Source organism: Carcharhinus amblyrhynchos, chromosome 15 (genome assembly GCF_965287045.1).
Source record: "Carcharhinus amblyrhynchos chromosome 15, sCarAmb.v2.hapA, whole genome shotgun sequence".
In the NCBI taxonomy this organism is placed as follows: Eukaryota; Metazoa; Chordata; class Chondrichthyes; order Carcharhiniformes; family Carcharhinidae; genus Carcharhinus; species Carcharhinus amblyrhynchos.
The window spans coordinates 67,114,066-67,128,150 of record NC_137338.1 but is presented as its reverse complement, the minus strand read 5'-3'; positions in this window follow the sequence as shown (position 1 = coordinate 67,128,150).

The window sequence follows — 14,085 nt, the reverse complement described above, 5'->3', positions numbered from 1 at the left end:
AAAACAATGACCCACTAGCCTATACCAATCCCTTTTCGTCCATAAACCTATCCAGAGATCTCTTAAACGCCCCCAAACTAGACGCATTTACAACTGCAGCAGGCAGGGCATTCCAATCCCTCACCACCCGCTGGGTAAAGAACCTACCCCTGACATCCGTCCTGTAGCTACCCCCCCTTAATTTAAAGCCATGCCCCCTCGTGCTAGCTTTCTCCATCCGAGGAAAAAGGCTATCACTATCCACCCTATCTAAACCTCTAATCATCTTATATGTTTCAATAAGATCCCCTCTTAGCCGCCTTCTTTCCAACGAAAACAACCCTAAATCCCTCAGTCTCTCCTCATAGGACCTCCCCACCATACCAGGCAACATCCTAGTAAACCTCCTCTGCACCCTCTCCAACGCCTCCACATCCTTCTTGTAATGCGGGGACCAGAACTGCACACAGTACTCCAAGTGCGGCCGCACTAGAGTAGTGTACAGTTGCAACATTACACTGCGACTCCTAAATTCAATCCCCCTACCAATAAACGCCAAGACACCGTACGCCTTCTTAACAACCTTATCTACTTGATTCCCAACTTCCAGGGATCTATGTACACACACACCTAGATCCCTCTGTTCATCCACACTATTCAAAGTCCTCCCGTTAGCCCTATACTCGACACATCTGTTGCTCCTACCAAAGTGAATTACCTCACACTTCTCCGCATTAAATTCCATCCGCCACCTCTCGGCCCAGCTCTGCAACCTATCTAAGTCTCCCTGCAGACTATGACACCCTTCCTCACAATCTACCACTCCTCCAATTTTGGTGTCATCAGCAAATTTACTAATCCATCCAACTATACCCTCATCCAGATCATTAATAAAAATTACAAACAACAGTGGCCCCAAAACAGATCCCTGAGGCACACCACTCGTAACTGTACTCCATGATGAATATTTACCATCCACCACCACCCTCTGTCTCCTATCTGATAGCCAATTCCTGATCCAACTTCCTAGATTACCCACAATCGCTTTCTTAGTCGTTCTTTGTTGTTTTTTTAAAGCTTTCCCAATCTTCTAATTCCCCACTAGTTTTGGCCACTCTGTACGCATCGATTTTTAATTTAATACTCTCCTTTATTTCCTTCGTTATCCACGGCTGGTATCCCTTTACTTACATTCCTCCTTTATCACCGGAATATATTTTTGCGGAGTACTGAGAAAAATCTCCTTAAAAATCTTCCACTGTTCCTCAGCTGTCCTACCAACCAGTCTGCGCTCCCAATCCAGATTAGCCAATTCTGCCCTCATCTTATCATACTCCTCTCTGTTCAAGCAGAGGACACTGGTTTGGGACCCTATTTTCTCACCCTCCATCTGTATTAGAAATTCAACCACATTGTGATCACTCATCCCGAGAGGATCCCTCACAAGAAGATCTTTAATTCTACCTGTCTCATTACACAGGACCAGATCCCAGATAACTCACTCCCTCGTAGGTTCAGTAACATACTGTTCGAGGAAACTATCCCGACAGCATTCTAAGAACTCTTCCTCAAGTCCACCGCATCCGACTTGAGTCAACCAATCAATATGCAGGTTAAAATCCCCCATAATCATCGCCGTTCTGTTTTTGCACGCATCCCTTATTTGCTTATTTATAGCCCGCCCCACCTCAAAGTTATTATTTAGGGGCCTATAAACCACACCCACCAGTGACTTTCTCCCCTTACTATTCCTTATCTCCACCCACAACGATTCCACAGTTTGCTCCATAGAGCCTATATCGTCTCTCACTACTGCCCCGATGTTTTTTATTAACAGAGCTACCCTGCCTCTTTTTCCTTCCTGTCTATCCTTCCTAAATGTCTGATACCCCTGGATATTCAGTTCCCAATCCTGGTCACCCTGCAACCATGTTTCTGTAATGGCCACTAGATCAAACCCATTTGTACTGATTTGTGCCATCAACTCATTCACTTTGTTTCGAATGCTTCGTGCATTCAGGTAAAGTGTCTTTATGCCAGCCTGTATCTAGACGTGATTTGTTGAAATGCTACTAACCTCTCCTGAGCCCTCTACCCCTTTAACTAGTTGAATGTTCTCAACATTAACCTGCACTCGTTCCCTCTCCTTTACCTTTGATTTTGTAATTCCCCCTACCCCTGAACCCTCCCCCCCACTATTTAATTTAAAGCCCTATCTACAGCCCTAGTTATACAATTTGCCAGGACTCTGGTCCCAGCCCAATTCAGATGAAGACCATCCCATCTGGATAGGAGTTATGAACATGTATCCCTAGATCTCTTTGTTCTGTAACTCTCCCCAGTGTCCTACCATTAAGTCCTGCCCTGGTTCAATCTACCAAAATACATCACCTCGCATTTATCTAAATTAAACTCCATCTGCCATTTGTCAGTCCATTGGCCCAATTGATCAAGACCCCATTGCAATCAGAGATAACTTTCTTCACCATCACTACACCACCAATCTTGGTGTCATCTGCAAACTTACTAACCATGTCTCCTATATTCTCATCCAAATTATTAATATAAGTAACAAATAACGGTGGGTCCAGCACTGATTCCTAAGGCACACCGCTGGTCACAGGCCTCCAGTTTGAAAAGCAACCCTCTACAATCACCGTCTGGCTTCTGTCAAGAAGCCAGTTTTGTATCCATTTACTTACTTCACCCTGGATCCCATGAGATTTAACGTTATGCAACAACCTACCATGTGATACTTTGTCAAAGACCTTGCTAAAGTCCATGTAGACAACATCAACTGCACGCCGTCATCTACCTTCTTAGTTACCCCTTCAAAAAATGCAATCAAATTTGTGAGACATGATTTTCCACTCACAAAGCCATGCTGACTGTCCCTAATCAGTCCTTGCCTTTCTAAATGCCTGTAGATCCTGTCTCTCAAAATACCCTCCAACAACTTACCCACCACAAATGTAAGGCTCACTGGCCTGTAGTTCCCAGGCTTTTCCTTGCAGCCCTTTTTAAACAAAGGCACAACATTTGCTACCTTCCAATCTTCAGGTACATCTCCCATGACTATCGATAATTCAAATATCTCTGCTAGGGGACCCACAATTTCCTCCCTAGCCTCCCTGTCCTGGGATACACTTCATGAGGTCTTGGGGATTTATCTGCCTTGACGCTCTTTAAGACTTCCAGCAGCTCTTTCTCTGTAATATGTACACTCCTCAAGACATCACTATTAGTACAGGCCCTTCGGCCCTCGATGTTGCGCTGACCAGTGGAACCAATCTAATGACCCTCTAACCTAAACTATTCCAATGTTATCCATATGCCTATCCACTGACCACTTGAACACCCTTAAAGTTGGCGAGTCCACAACTGCTGCAGGCAGGGCATTCCACACCCTCACTACCCTCTGAGTAAAGAACCTACCTCTGACATCCATCCTATAATTACCACCCCTTAATTTAAAGCTATGTCCCCTCGTGTTAGCCATCACCATCTGAGGAAAAAGGCTCTCACTGTCCACCCTATCCAATCCTCTGATCATCTTGTATGCCTCAATTAGGTCACCTCTTAACCTTCTTCTTTCTAACAAAAATAACCTCAAGTCCCTCAGCCTTTCCTCATAAGACCTTCCCACCATACCAGGCAACATCCTGGTAAACCTCCTCTGCACCCTTTCCAATGTCTCCACATCTTTCTTATAATGCGGCGACCAGAACTGTACGCAATACTCCAAGTGCGGCCGCACCAGAGTTTTGTACAGTTGCAACATGACCTCATGGCTCTGAAATTCAATCCCTCTACCAATAAAAGCTAACACACCGTACGCCTTCTTAACAACCTTATCAACCTGGGTGCCAACTTTCAGGGAGCTATGCACATGTACCCCGAGATCTCTCTGCTCGTCAACACTACCAAGAGTCCTTCCATTAGGACATTAGCCCTATATTCTGTACTCCTGTTACTCTTACCAAAGTGATTCACCTCACACTTTTCCGCATTAAACTCCATTTGCCACCTCTCAGCCCAGCTCTGCAGCTTATCTATGTCCCTCTGCAAACTGTAACATCCATCCTCACTGTCTACAACTCCTCCAGCTTTGGTGTCGTCAGCAAATTTACTAACCCATCCTTCTACACCCTCATCTAGGTCATTGATAAAAATGACAAACAGCAGTGGCCCCAAAACAGATCCCTGATGTACACCACTTGTAACTGAACTCCAGGTTGAATATTTCCCATCAACCACCATGCTCTGTCTTCTATCAGCTAGCCAATTCCTGATCCAAACTGCTAAATCACCCTCAATCCCATGCATCTGCATTTTCTGCAGTAGCCTACCATGGGGAACCTTATCAAACGCTTTGCCAAAATCCATATACACCACGTCAACTGCCTTACCCTTATCCACCTCTTTGGTCACCTTTTCAAAAAACTCGATAAGGTTTGTGAGGCACGACCTACCCTTCACAAAACCCTGTTGACTATCCCTAATCAATTTATTTCTCTCTAGATGATGATAAATCCTATCCCTTATAATTCTTTCCAAAACTTTGCCCACAACAGAAGTAAAGCTCACTGGTCTATAATTCCCAGGAAGGTCTCTACTCCCCTTCTTGAACAAGGGGACAACATTTGCTATCCTCCAGTCTTCCGGCACTATACCTGTAGTCAATGATGACATGAAGATCAAAGCCAAAGACTCTGCAATCTCCTCCCTAGCCTCCCAGAGAATCCTAGGGTAAATCCCATCCGGCCCAGGGGACTTATCTATTTTCACACTCTCAAGAATTGCTAACACCTCCTCCTTATGTACCTCAATCCCATCTAGTCTACTACCTGGTATCTCAGTATTCTCCTTGACTACACTGACTTTTTCCTGCGCAAATACTGATGAAAATACTCATTCAGTGCTTCTCCTATCTCTTCAGACTCCATGCACAACTTCCCACTACTGTCTCTGACTGGCCCTAATCTTGCCCTAACCAATCTTTTATTCTTGACACACCTGTAGAAAGCTTTAGGGTTCTCCTTGATCCTACCTGCCAAAGTCTTCTCATGTCCTTTTCTAGCTCTTCTTAACTCTCTCTTTAGCTCCTTCCTGGCTAATTTGTAACTCTCCAGTGCCCTAACTGAGCCTTCATGTCTCATCTTTACATAAGCCTCCTTCTTCCTCTTCACCAGAGATTCAACTTCCTTAGTACACCACGGTTCCCTTGCTCGACCACTTCCTCCCTGACAGGTACATATTTATCAAGGACTTGCAGCAGCTGCTCCTTGAATAAGCTCCACATTTCAGATGTTCCCAGCCCGTGAAATTTCCTACTCCAACCTATGTATCCTAAATCTCACCTAATAGCCTCATAATTACCTTTCCCCCAGCTATAACTTCTGCCCTTCGGTATATACCTATCCCTTTCCATCACTAAGGTAAACATAACCGAATTGTGGTCACTATCACCAAAGTGCTCACCTACCTCCAAGTCTAACACCTGGTCTGGTTCATTACCCAGTACCAAATCCAATGTAGCCTCACCTCTTGTTGGCCTACCTACATACTGTGTCAGGAAACCTTCCTGCGCACACTGGACAAAAACTGACTCCTCTAACGTGCTTGAACTATAGCTTTTCCAATCGATATTTGTAAAGTTAAAGTCCCCCATAACAACTACCCTGTTACTTTCGCACCTATCCAGGATCATCTTTTATCATATTTATGAGATCATAAATATTCATTTAGGGTCTCATCCATCTCTTGTGGATCTGCTTACCTTAGATTACCTTAGTGATCCTTAAGAGGCTCTACTCTCCCTAGTTACTCTTTTGCCCTTTATGTATTTGTTGAAGGTCTTTGGATTCTCCTTCGCCTTATCTGCCAAAACAATCTCGTGTCCCCTTTTTGCCCTTCTGATTTCTTTCCTAACTCTACTCCTACACCCTTATACTCTTCAAGGGATTCACTTGATCCCAGCTGCTTATGCATGTCATGTGCCTCCTTTTCCTTCTTAACCAGGGCCTCAATATCCTGAATCATCCAGGGTTCCTTACTTCTGCCAGCCTTGCCTTTCACTCTAAGAGGAATGTGCTTGCCCTGAACCCTGGTGAACACACTTTTGAAAGCCTCCCACTTACCAGACATCCCTTTGCCTCCCCACAGTCTTCCCCAATTAGCTTTTGACAGTTCCTACCTGATACCATCAAAATTGGCCTTGCCCCAATTTAGAATTTTAACTTTTGGGTCTGACCTATCGTCTCCGTAGCTATCTTAAAACAAATGAAATTACTGGTCCCTGGTAACTGGTCACTGAGGGATCATTTTGGGACCAGTGACCCAGGTATAGCTTACTCCTACTTCTAATTTCTAGTTTTCACCTATCTTTGTGGCTTTTCCTTGCAAACTTACTAACCCACCCACCCACATTTTCATCCAAGTCCTTTATATATATCACGTAAGAACATAAGAAATAGGAGCAGTAGGAGGCCATCTAGCTCCTTGAGCCTGCCCCGCCATTCAATAAGATCATGGCTGATCTGAAGTGGATCAGTTCCACTTTCCCGCTTTCTCCCCATAACCCTTAATTCCCTTGTCTATCAGAAACCTATCTACCCGTGACTTAAATATATTTAGTGAGGTAGCCTCCACCACTTCAACGGGCAGAGAATTCCAGAGATTCACAAAGAGCAGAGGGCCCAGTACAGATCATAGAATCCTTACAGTGCAGAAGGAGGCCATTTGGCTCTTCAAATCTGCACTGACAACAATCCCACCAAGCACTATCTCTATAACCCCACGTATTTACCCTGCTAATCCCCCTGATATAAGGGACAATTTAGCATGGCCAATCAACCCAACCCACAGATCTTTGAAGTGTGGGGACAAAACCCCACTGCAGTAAGTCTTGGGCCCTCAGCTCTGGAATTCTCTTCCTATCTCTCCACTTGCGTTTCCTCCGGGTGCTCCAGTTTCCTCCCGCAGTCCAAAGGTATGTGAGTTAGGTGGATTGGCCATGCTAAATTGCCCGTTAGTGTCCCAACATGCTTAGGTTAGATGGATTAGCCATGGGAAATGCGTGCGGTTATGGGGATGGGGCGGGGAGAAAGCCTTGGTAAGATGCTCTAATGGAGATTCAGATGGGCTGAATGGTCTTTTCTGCACTGTAGGGACTCTATGGTTCTAATGTTGGCCTTTATCTACCATTTGAAACTTTGACGCAGCTTTTGGCGATCTGCCCTAAAACCTCCCTCACACGAACCAGTGTCAAAGTGAGACCTTGTAAGGCACAATATCACTGAAAATTGTAATTTTTGGAAGAAGTATATTTAAAGAATCATTCACCAAATTCGGGTTTTTCCAATGCCGTTTCCTCCAATTCCTCTGATTTTTTTTTATTCCAATTCAATCAAATCAAATCCAATTCAGAGTCTCAACAAGTTGGGACATTCCCGATCCACACTGATAAGACAGGGCTCTCCCCTCCTGTCTTGGGTTTGATCTACATGATCCAGGCTGATTGGAGTAGGCATAGCTCCTCCTCCAAGGCTTGATCTCATTTGCATCTTAGCCACAAGGCCGAGATGCCGCTTTTAAAAATTGCTTCAAATGCAGCTAAAAGGTAACCTAATGACCTCAACCAAGTACAGCATGTCCATACGACACTTGATCTTAACCAAAAGGTCGAGCAGCGATTTTTCAACCACACTGAACTATAATTACCAATATTTATATATTAAAATTCAGCAAATAAGTTAATGAAACTATTTTGTTATAAACTCGGCAACTTGCAGATGCAGGAATTCATGAGGGAAGCTTGCATTAACTGTACGTTGTACACTGTGCAATGAATACTTCCCTCTTCAATAACATAGTGTTAGTTAAACAAAACCTGAACTTATCTTGTGTGAGCAAACAAGTACAGTTAGACTTTAGACAGCTGTGTAAAGTTTCTATGCCACAGACCATCCATTCGCAAATTCTCGGATCCGATCCCGAGTTAAATTGTGGAAGTCATCAGTGACACTGGAGGACACGATGATGACTATATTCTGTCAGCACTGTGGATTGATGATAAACCAGTTATTCAACCAAGTGTCTTCCATCTCTCTGGGTGGCATGGTGGTACTGCTGCCTTACAGCTCCAGGGACCCTGGCTCAATTCCAGCCTTGGGTGACTGTGTGGAGTTTGCACTTTCTCCCCGTGTCTGTGCGAGTTTCCTCCGGGTGCTCCTCTTTCCTCCCATATAATTATAGAATTCCTACAATGCAGAAGGAGGCCATTTGGCTCATTGAGCCTGCGCTGACAACAATTCCATACAGGGCCTATCCCTGTAACCCCATGTATTTACCTTACTAACCCTCCTGACACCAAGGCGCAATTTGACATCAACCTAACCCACACATCTTTGCAAATTAACTGGATTGGCCATTCTAAATTGTCCCTTAGTGTCCCAGGATGTTTAGGAGATAGGGTGGAGTAAAAGGCCTGGGTAAGGTTCTCTGCCAGAGAGTCAGGGCAGGTCTGATGGACCATACGACTCCCACTGCACTGTAGGGATTCTATGAAACGCACTAGACTGTCCTGCGGATGTTTCGATGGGCATCATTCTTGGACAGTGATGACTTCACATTGAGATTGTTGTTATTTGTAATTGTACAATTCTGGTCACCACACAACCAGAAGGGTGTGGATGCTTTGGACAGGGTACAGATGAGGTTTACCAGGATGTTGCCTAGTCTGGAGGGTATTAGTGGTGAGGAGAGGTTGGATAAACCTAGTTTGTTCGCACTGGAACAACGGAGGTTGAGGGGTGACTTGACAGAAGTCTACAAGCTTATGAGGGGCATGGACAGAGTGAATAGTCAAAATCTTTTTCCCAGGATGGAAGAGTCAATTCTTAGGGGGCACAGGTTTAAGGTGCGAGGGGCAAGGTTGAAAGGAGACGTACAAGGCAAGTTTTTTACACAGAGGGTGGTGGGTGCCTGGAACTCGCTGCCAGGGAGGTAGTGGAAGCAAATACGATAATGACTTCTAAGGGGTGTCTTTAAAAATACATGAACATGATGGGAATGGAGGGATATGGTCTCCGGAAGGGTATGGGGTTTTAGTTTAGTTGGGCAGCATGGTCGGTGCAGGCTCAGAGGGCCTGCTGTAACTTTCTTTGTTTGTTCTTCCCAGTGCTGCCATGCTTATACACCGAGCATTACCGTGAAGCCCGGTGTGGGCACTCATCACTCTGAAACGGCAAATGACAGAAAGAGTGGTCACGTTTTAAACTACTGCACATCTTTACAACACAGGCCCATATCACCTGCTTGACCCCTTGCTCCCAGTTATAAGGTAGCAAGAAGGATTCATTTGTGGGAGGAATAAGTGAGGTTGAATCTTGGAATCCTACAGTGCAGAAAGAGGCCATTTGGCCCATTGAGTCTGCACCAACCACAATCCCACTCAGGCCCTATTGCCTTAACCTCACACATTTACCCTGCTAATCCCCCTGACACTAGGTTCAATTTAGCATGGCCAATCAACCTAATCTTTGGATTGTGGGACGAAATCCGAGCTCCCGGAGGAAACCCAGGCAAACACAGAGAGAATGTAAAAAAAAAGTGCAAACTCCCCACAGACAGTAGCCAGAATTGAACCTGGGTCCCTGGCGCTGTGAGGCAGCAGGGCTAAACGCTGTGTTGAATATTACAGTGAGTGGAACATGTCTGGGCTGCCAAGGTGGGGTTGATCTATTTGCAAGAAAATGCAATAACATATATTTTTGGGGGCTGGAAAAACGGAGACGTCTGTGGGCCAAAGGGCCTGTTTGTGCTGTAGTGTTCTATGTTCTATGAAGGTTGTAATGAACCTAGTCAGATAGAAAAGAGAAAGGCGTACAGAAGGTTCAGAGAGCTAGGAGATGTTAAGGATCTAGAGAAGTATACGGGTTGTAGAAAGGAGCTTAAAAAGGAAATTAGGAGAGCCAGAAGGGGTCATGAGAAGGCCTTGGCAGGTATGATTAAGGAGAACCCCAAGGCATTCTACAAATATGTGAAGAGTAAAAGGATGAGAAGTGAAGGAATAGGACCTATAAAAGGTGAAGGGGGAAAAGTCTGTGTGGAACCGGTAGAAATGGCAGAGGGGCTTAATGAGCACCTTACCTCAGTATTCACAGTGGAAAATGATCTGGGAGGTTGTACTGCAGGTTTGTGGCGGACTGAAAAGATTGAGTATGCGGACGTAGAGAAAGAGGATGTGTTAGAACTTTTAAATTGCATCAAGGTAGATAAGTCACCGGGACTTTTTAAAACTAACTTCTTTAGCTTTTTTTTAAAATTTAAATCGGGTACGGGAAGTGGTCATAGGGAGGACTAGGAAGTAGTTTTTATTTCCCCTCCCTCTGGACCCCCATAAATTGGAAAGGTGAAGAAACCCGATACTCTACACGTGTAGAGTATCCCATCCTACCCCCTCCTCTAACCTACAAAAAAAGAGAGTGACTTGGAGTGAGAGCAGGTAAGTTTACGTTTAAGTTTATTTTTGTTTCTTGGTGAGGAAAGTAATAGGGATGGCAGTGCAGGCAGTGCGATGTTCCTTCTGTGGGATGTTTGAGGTGAGGGACACTGGTAGTGTCCCAGCTGATTACACCTGCAGGAGGTGCATCCATTTGCAGCTCCTTGAGGACCGTGTTAGGGACCTGGAGCTGGAACTGGAGGAACTAAGAATTATTTGGGAAGCAGAGGCAGCTATCGACAAAAGTTACAGGGAGATAGTTACTCCTAAAAGTGATGCATGGATGACTGCTAGAAGGGGTAAGAAGCAGTCAGAGCAGCGATCCCCCGAGGCTGTTCCTCTCCAAAATAAGTACTCTGTTTTGGATGTTGTTGGGGAGGAAGACTCAACCGGGGTAAGCCATGGAGTACCCGATAGAGCCTGTCCCTGATGCTCAGGTGGGAAGGGGGAAGAAAAGAACAGGATTAGTGATTGGGGATTCCATAGTCAAGGGGATAGATAGGAGAGTTTGTGGGAAAGTGAGAGACTTGCAGTTGGTATGTTGCCTCCCAGGTGCCAGAGTCCATGATATCTCTGAGCAAGTGTTTGAGATCCTTAAGGGGGAGGGGAACCAGCCCCAAGTTGTGGTTCATGTAGGCACCCATGACATAGGTAGGAAAAGGGACAGGGATATAAAACAGAAATTCAGAGAGTTAGGGTGGAAGCTTAGGGCTAAAACAAACAGTGGTTATCTCTGGTTTGTTACTTGTCCCGCGGGATAGCATGGAGAAGAATAGAGAGAGAGAACATTTGAACTCGTGGCTAAAGGGATGGTGCAGGAGGGAAGGGTTCAGATACTTGGACAATTGGGGCTCATTCTGGGATAGGTGGGACCTCTACAAGAGGGATGGTCTGCACCTGAACCAGAGGGGAACTAATATCTTGGGGGGAAAATTTGCCAATGGTATTCAGGGGGGTTTAAACTGATTCCGAGGGGGGATGGGAATCTAAACTGTAGCTCCAATGTACAGGAGGATGAGAATAGGGACGTCATGGATAAGGTTTCTAGGTCACAGCAGTGTATTGGCAGGTGGGAGGGTGGTTTGAAGTGCGTATACTTTAATGCGAGGAGCATACGCGATAAGCTGCAGAGCTGGGCCGAGAGGTGGCAGATGGAGTTTAATGCGGAAAAGTGTGACGTGATTCACTTTGGTAAGAGTAACAGGAGTACAGAATATAGGGGCTAATGGAAGGACTCTTAGTAGTGTTGACGAGCAGGGAGATCTCGGGGTACATGTGCACAGCTCCCTGAAAGTTGGCACCCAGGCTGATAAGGTTGTTAAGAAGGTGTATGGTGTGTTAGCTTTTATTGGTAGAGGGATTGAATTTCGGAGCCGTGAGGTCATGTTGCAACTGTACAAAACTCTGGTGCGGCCGCACTTGGAGTATTGTGTACAGTTCTGGTCGCCGCATTATAAGAAAGATGTGGAGGCATTGGAAAGGGTGCAGAGGAGGTTTACCAGGATGTTGCCTGGTATGGTGGGAAGGTCTTATGAGGAAAGGCTGAGGGACTTGAGGTTATTTTCATTAGAGAGAAGAAGGTTACGAGGTGACCTGATTGAGGCATACAAGATGATCAATGGATTGGATAGGGTGGACAGTGAGAGCCTTTTTCCTCAGATGGTGATGGCTAACACGAGGGGACATAGCTTTAAATTAAGGGGTGGCAATTATAGGATGGATGTCAGAGGTAGGTTCTTTACTCAGAGGGTAGTAAGGGTGTGGAATGCCCTGCCTGCAGCAGTTGTGGACTCGCCAACTTTAAGGGCGTTCAAATGGTCAGTGGATAGGCATATGGATAACATTGGAATAGTTTAGGTTAGAGGGTCATTAGATTGGTTCCACTGGTCGGCACAACATCGAGGGCCGAAGGGCCTGTACTGCGCTGTAATGTTCTATGTTCTATGTTCTATGGAACCGAATGGGATGTACCCCAGGTTACTGTGGGAGGTGAGGGAAGAGATTGCAGAGCCCCTGGCGATGATCTTTGCATCGTCGATGGAGACGGAGAGGTTCCAGAGGATTGGAGGATTGCGGATGTGGTTCCTATTTTCAAGAAAGGAAACAGGGGTAGCCCAGGAAATTACTGACCAATGAGTCTGACCTCAGTGGTTGGTAAGTTGATGGAGAGGATAAGTTGAGGGACAGGATTTATTAACATTCAGAGAAGTTTAGTATGATCAAAAATAGTCAGCACTATTCCCAATGTTGACTTCCCAATGTCAGACTTTTCATAGCATACTTCCTTGTCAAATTACTCCTTCCAAAGTGCATTACCTCACACTTTTCAGTGTTAAATTCCATCTGCCACTTATTCTCCCATTTGACCATCTCATCCACATTTTCCTGTAACTTTGTCAAGGGCAGGTCGTGCCTTACGAGCCTAGTTGAGTTGTTTGAAAATGTGACTAAACACATTGACGAAGGAAGAGCAGTGGATGTGGTTTATATGGACTTCAGCAAGGCGTTTGATAAAGTCCCCCATGCAAAACTTTTTGAGAAAGTGAGAGGGCATGGGATCCAAGGGGCTGTTGCCTTGTGGATCCAGAACTGGCTTGCCTGCAGAAGGCAGAGAGTGGTTGTGGATGGGTCTTTTTCTGCATGGAGGTCGGTCACCAACAGAGTGCCCCAGGGATCTGTTCTGGGACCCTTCCTGTTTGTCATTTTCATAAATGACCTGGATGAGGAAGTGGAGGGATGGGTTGGTAAGTTTGCTGATGACACGAAGGCTGGTGGTGTTGTGGATGGTCTGGAGGGATGTCAGAAGTTGCAGCGAGACATTGATAGGACGCAAGACTGGGTGAGAAGTGGCAGATGGACTTCAACACGGATAAATGTGTAGTGGTCCATTTTGGCAGGTCCAATGGGATGAAGGAGTATAATATCAAGGGTAGGACTCTTAGCAGTGTAGAAGATCAGAAGGACCTTGGGGTCCGGGTCCACAGGACTCTTAAATCAGCTTCGCAGGTGGAGGATGTGGTCAAGAGGCGTATGGTGTACTGGCCTTCATTAATCGAGGGATTGAGTTTAGGAGTCAGGAGGTAATGCTGCAACTTTATAAGACCCTTGTCAGGCCCCACTTGGAATGCACTGCCAGGCAGTGCATTCCAGACCATCACTACCTTCTGAGTAAAAAAGATTTTCCTCAAATCCCCCCTAAATCTCCCACCCCTCACTTTTAACTTGTGACTCGTAACCGATTCTTCAACTAAGGGGAACAGCTGCTCCCTATTCACCTTGTCCATGACCCTCATAATCTTGAACGCCACAATCAAGTCACCCCTCAGTCTTCTCTACGCCAGAGAAAACAACCCAAGTCTATCCTAACTCTCTCTATAACTTAACTGCTCCATCCCAGGCAACAACTGGTGAATCTCCTCTGCACCCTCTCCAGTGCATTCACTTCCTTCCTATAATGTGGTGACCAGAACTGCACACAGTACTCCAGCTGTGGCCTCACCAAAGTTCTGTACAACTCCATCATGACCTCGATTGAGAAAGGCGAGTGTGCCATATGCCTTTTTCACCACCCTATTAACCTGTCTTTCCGCCTTCAGAGATAG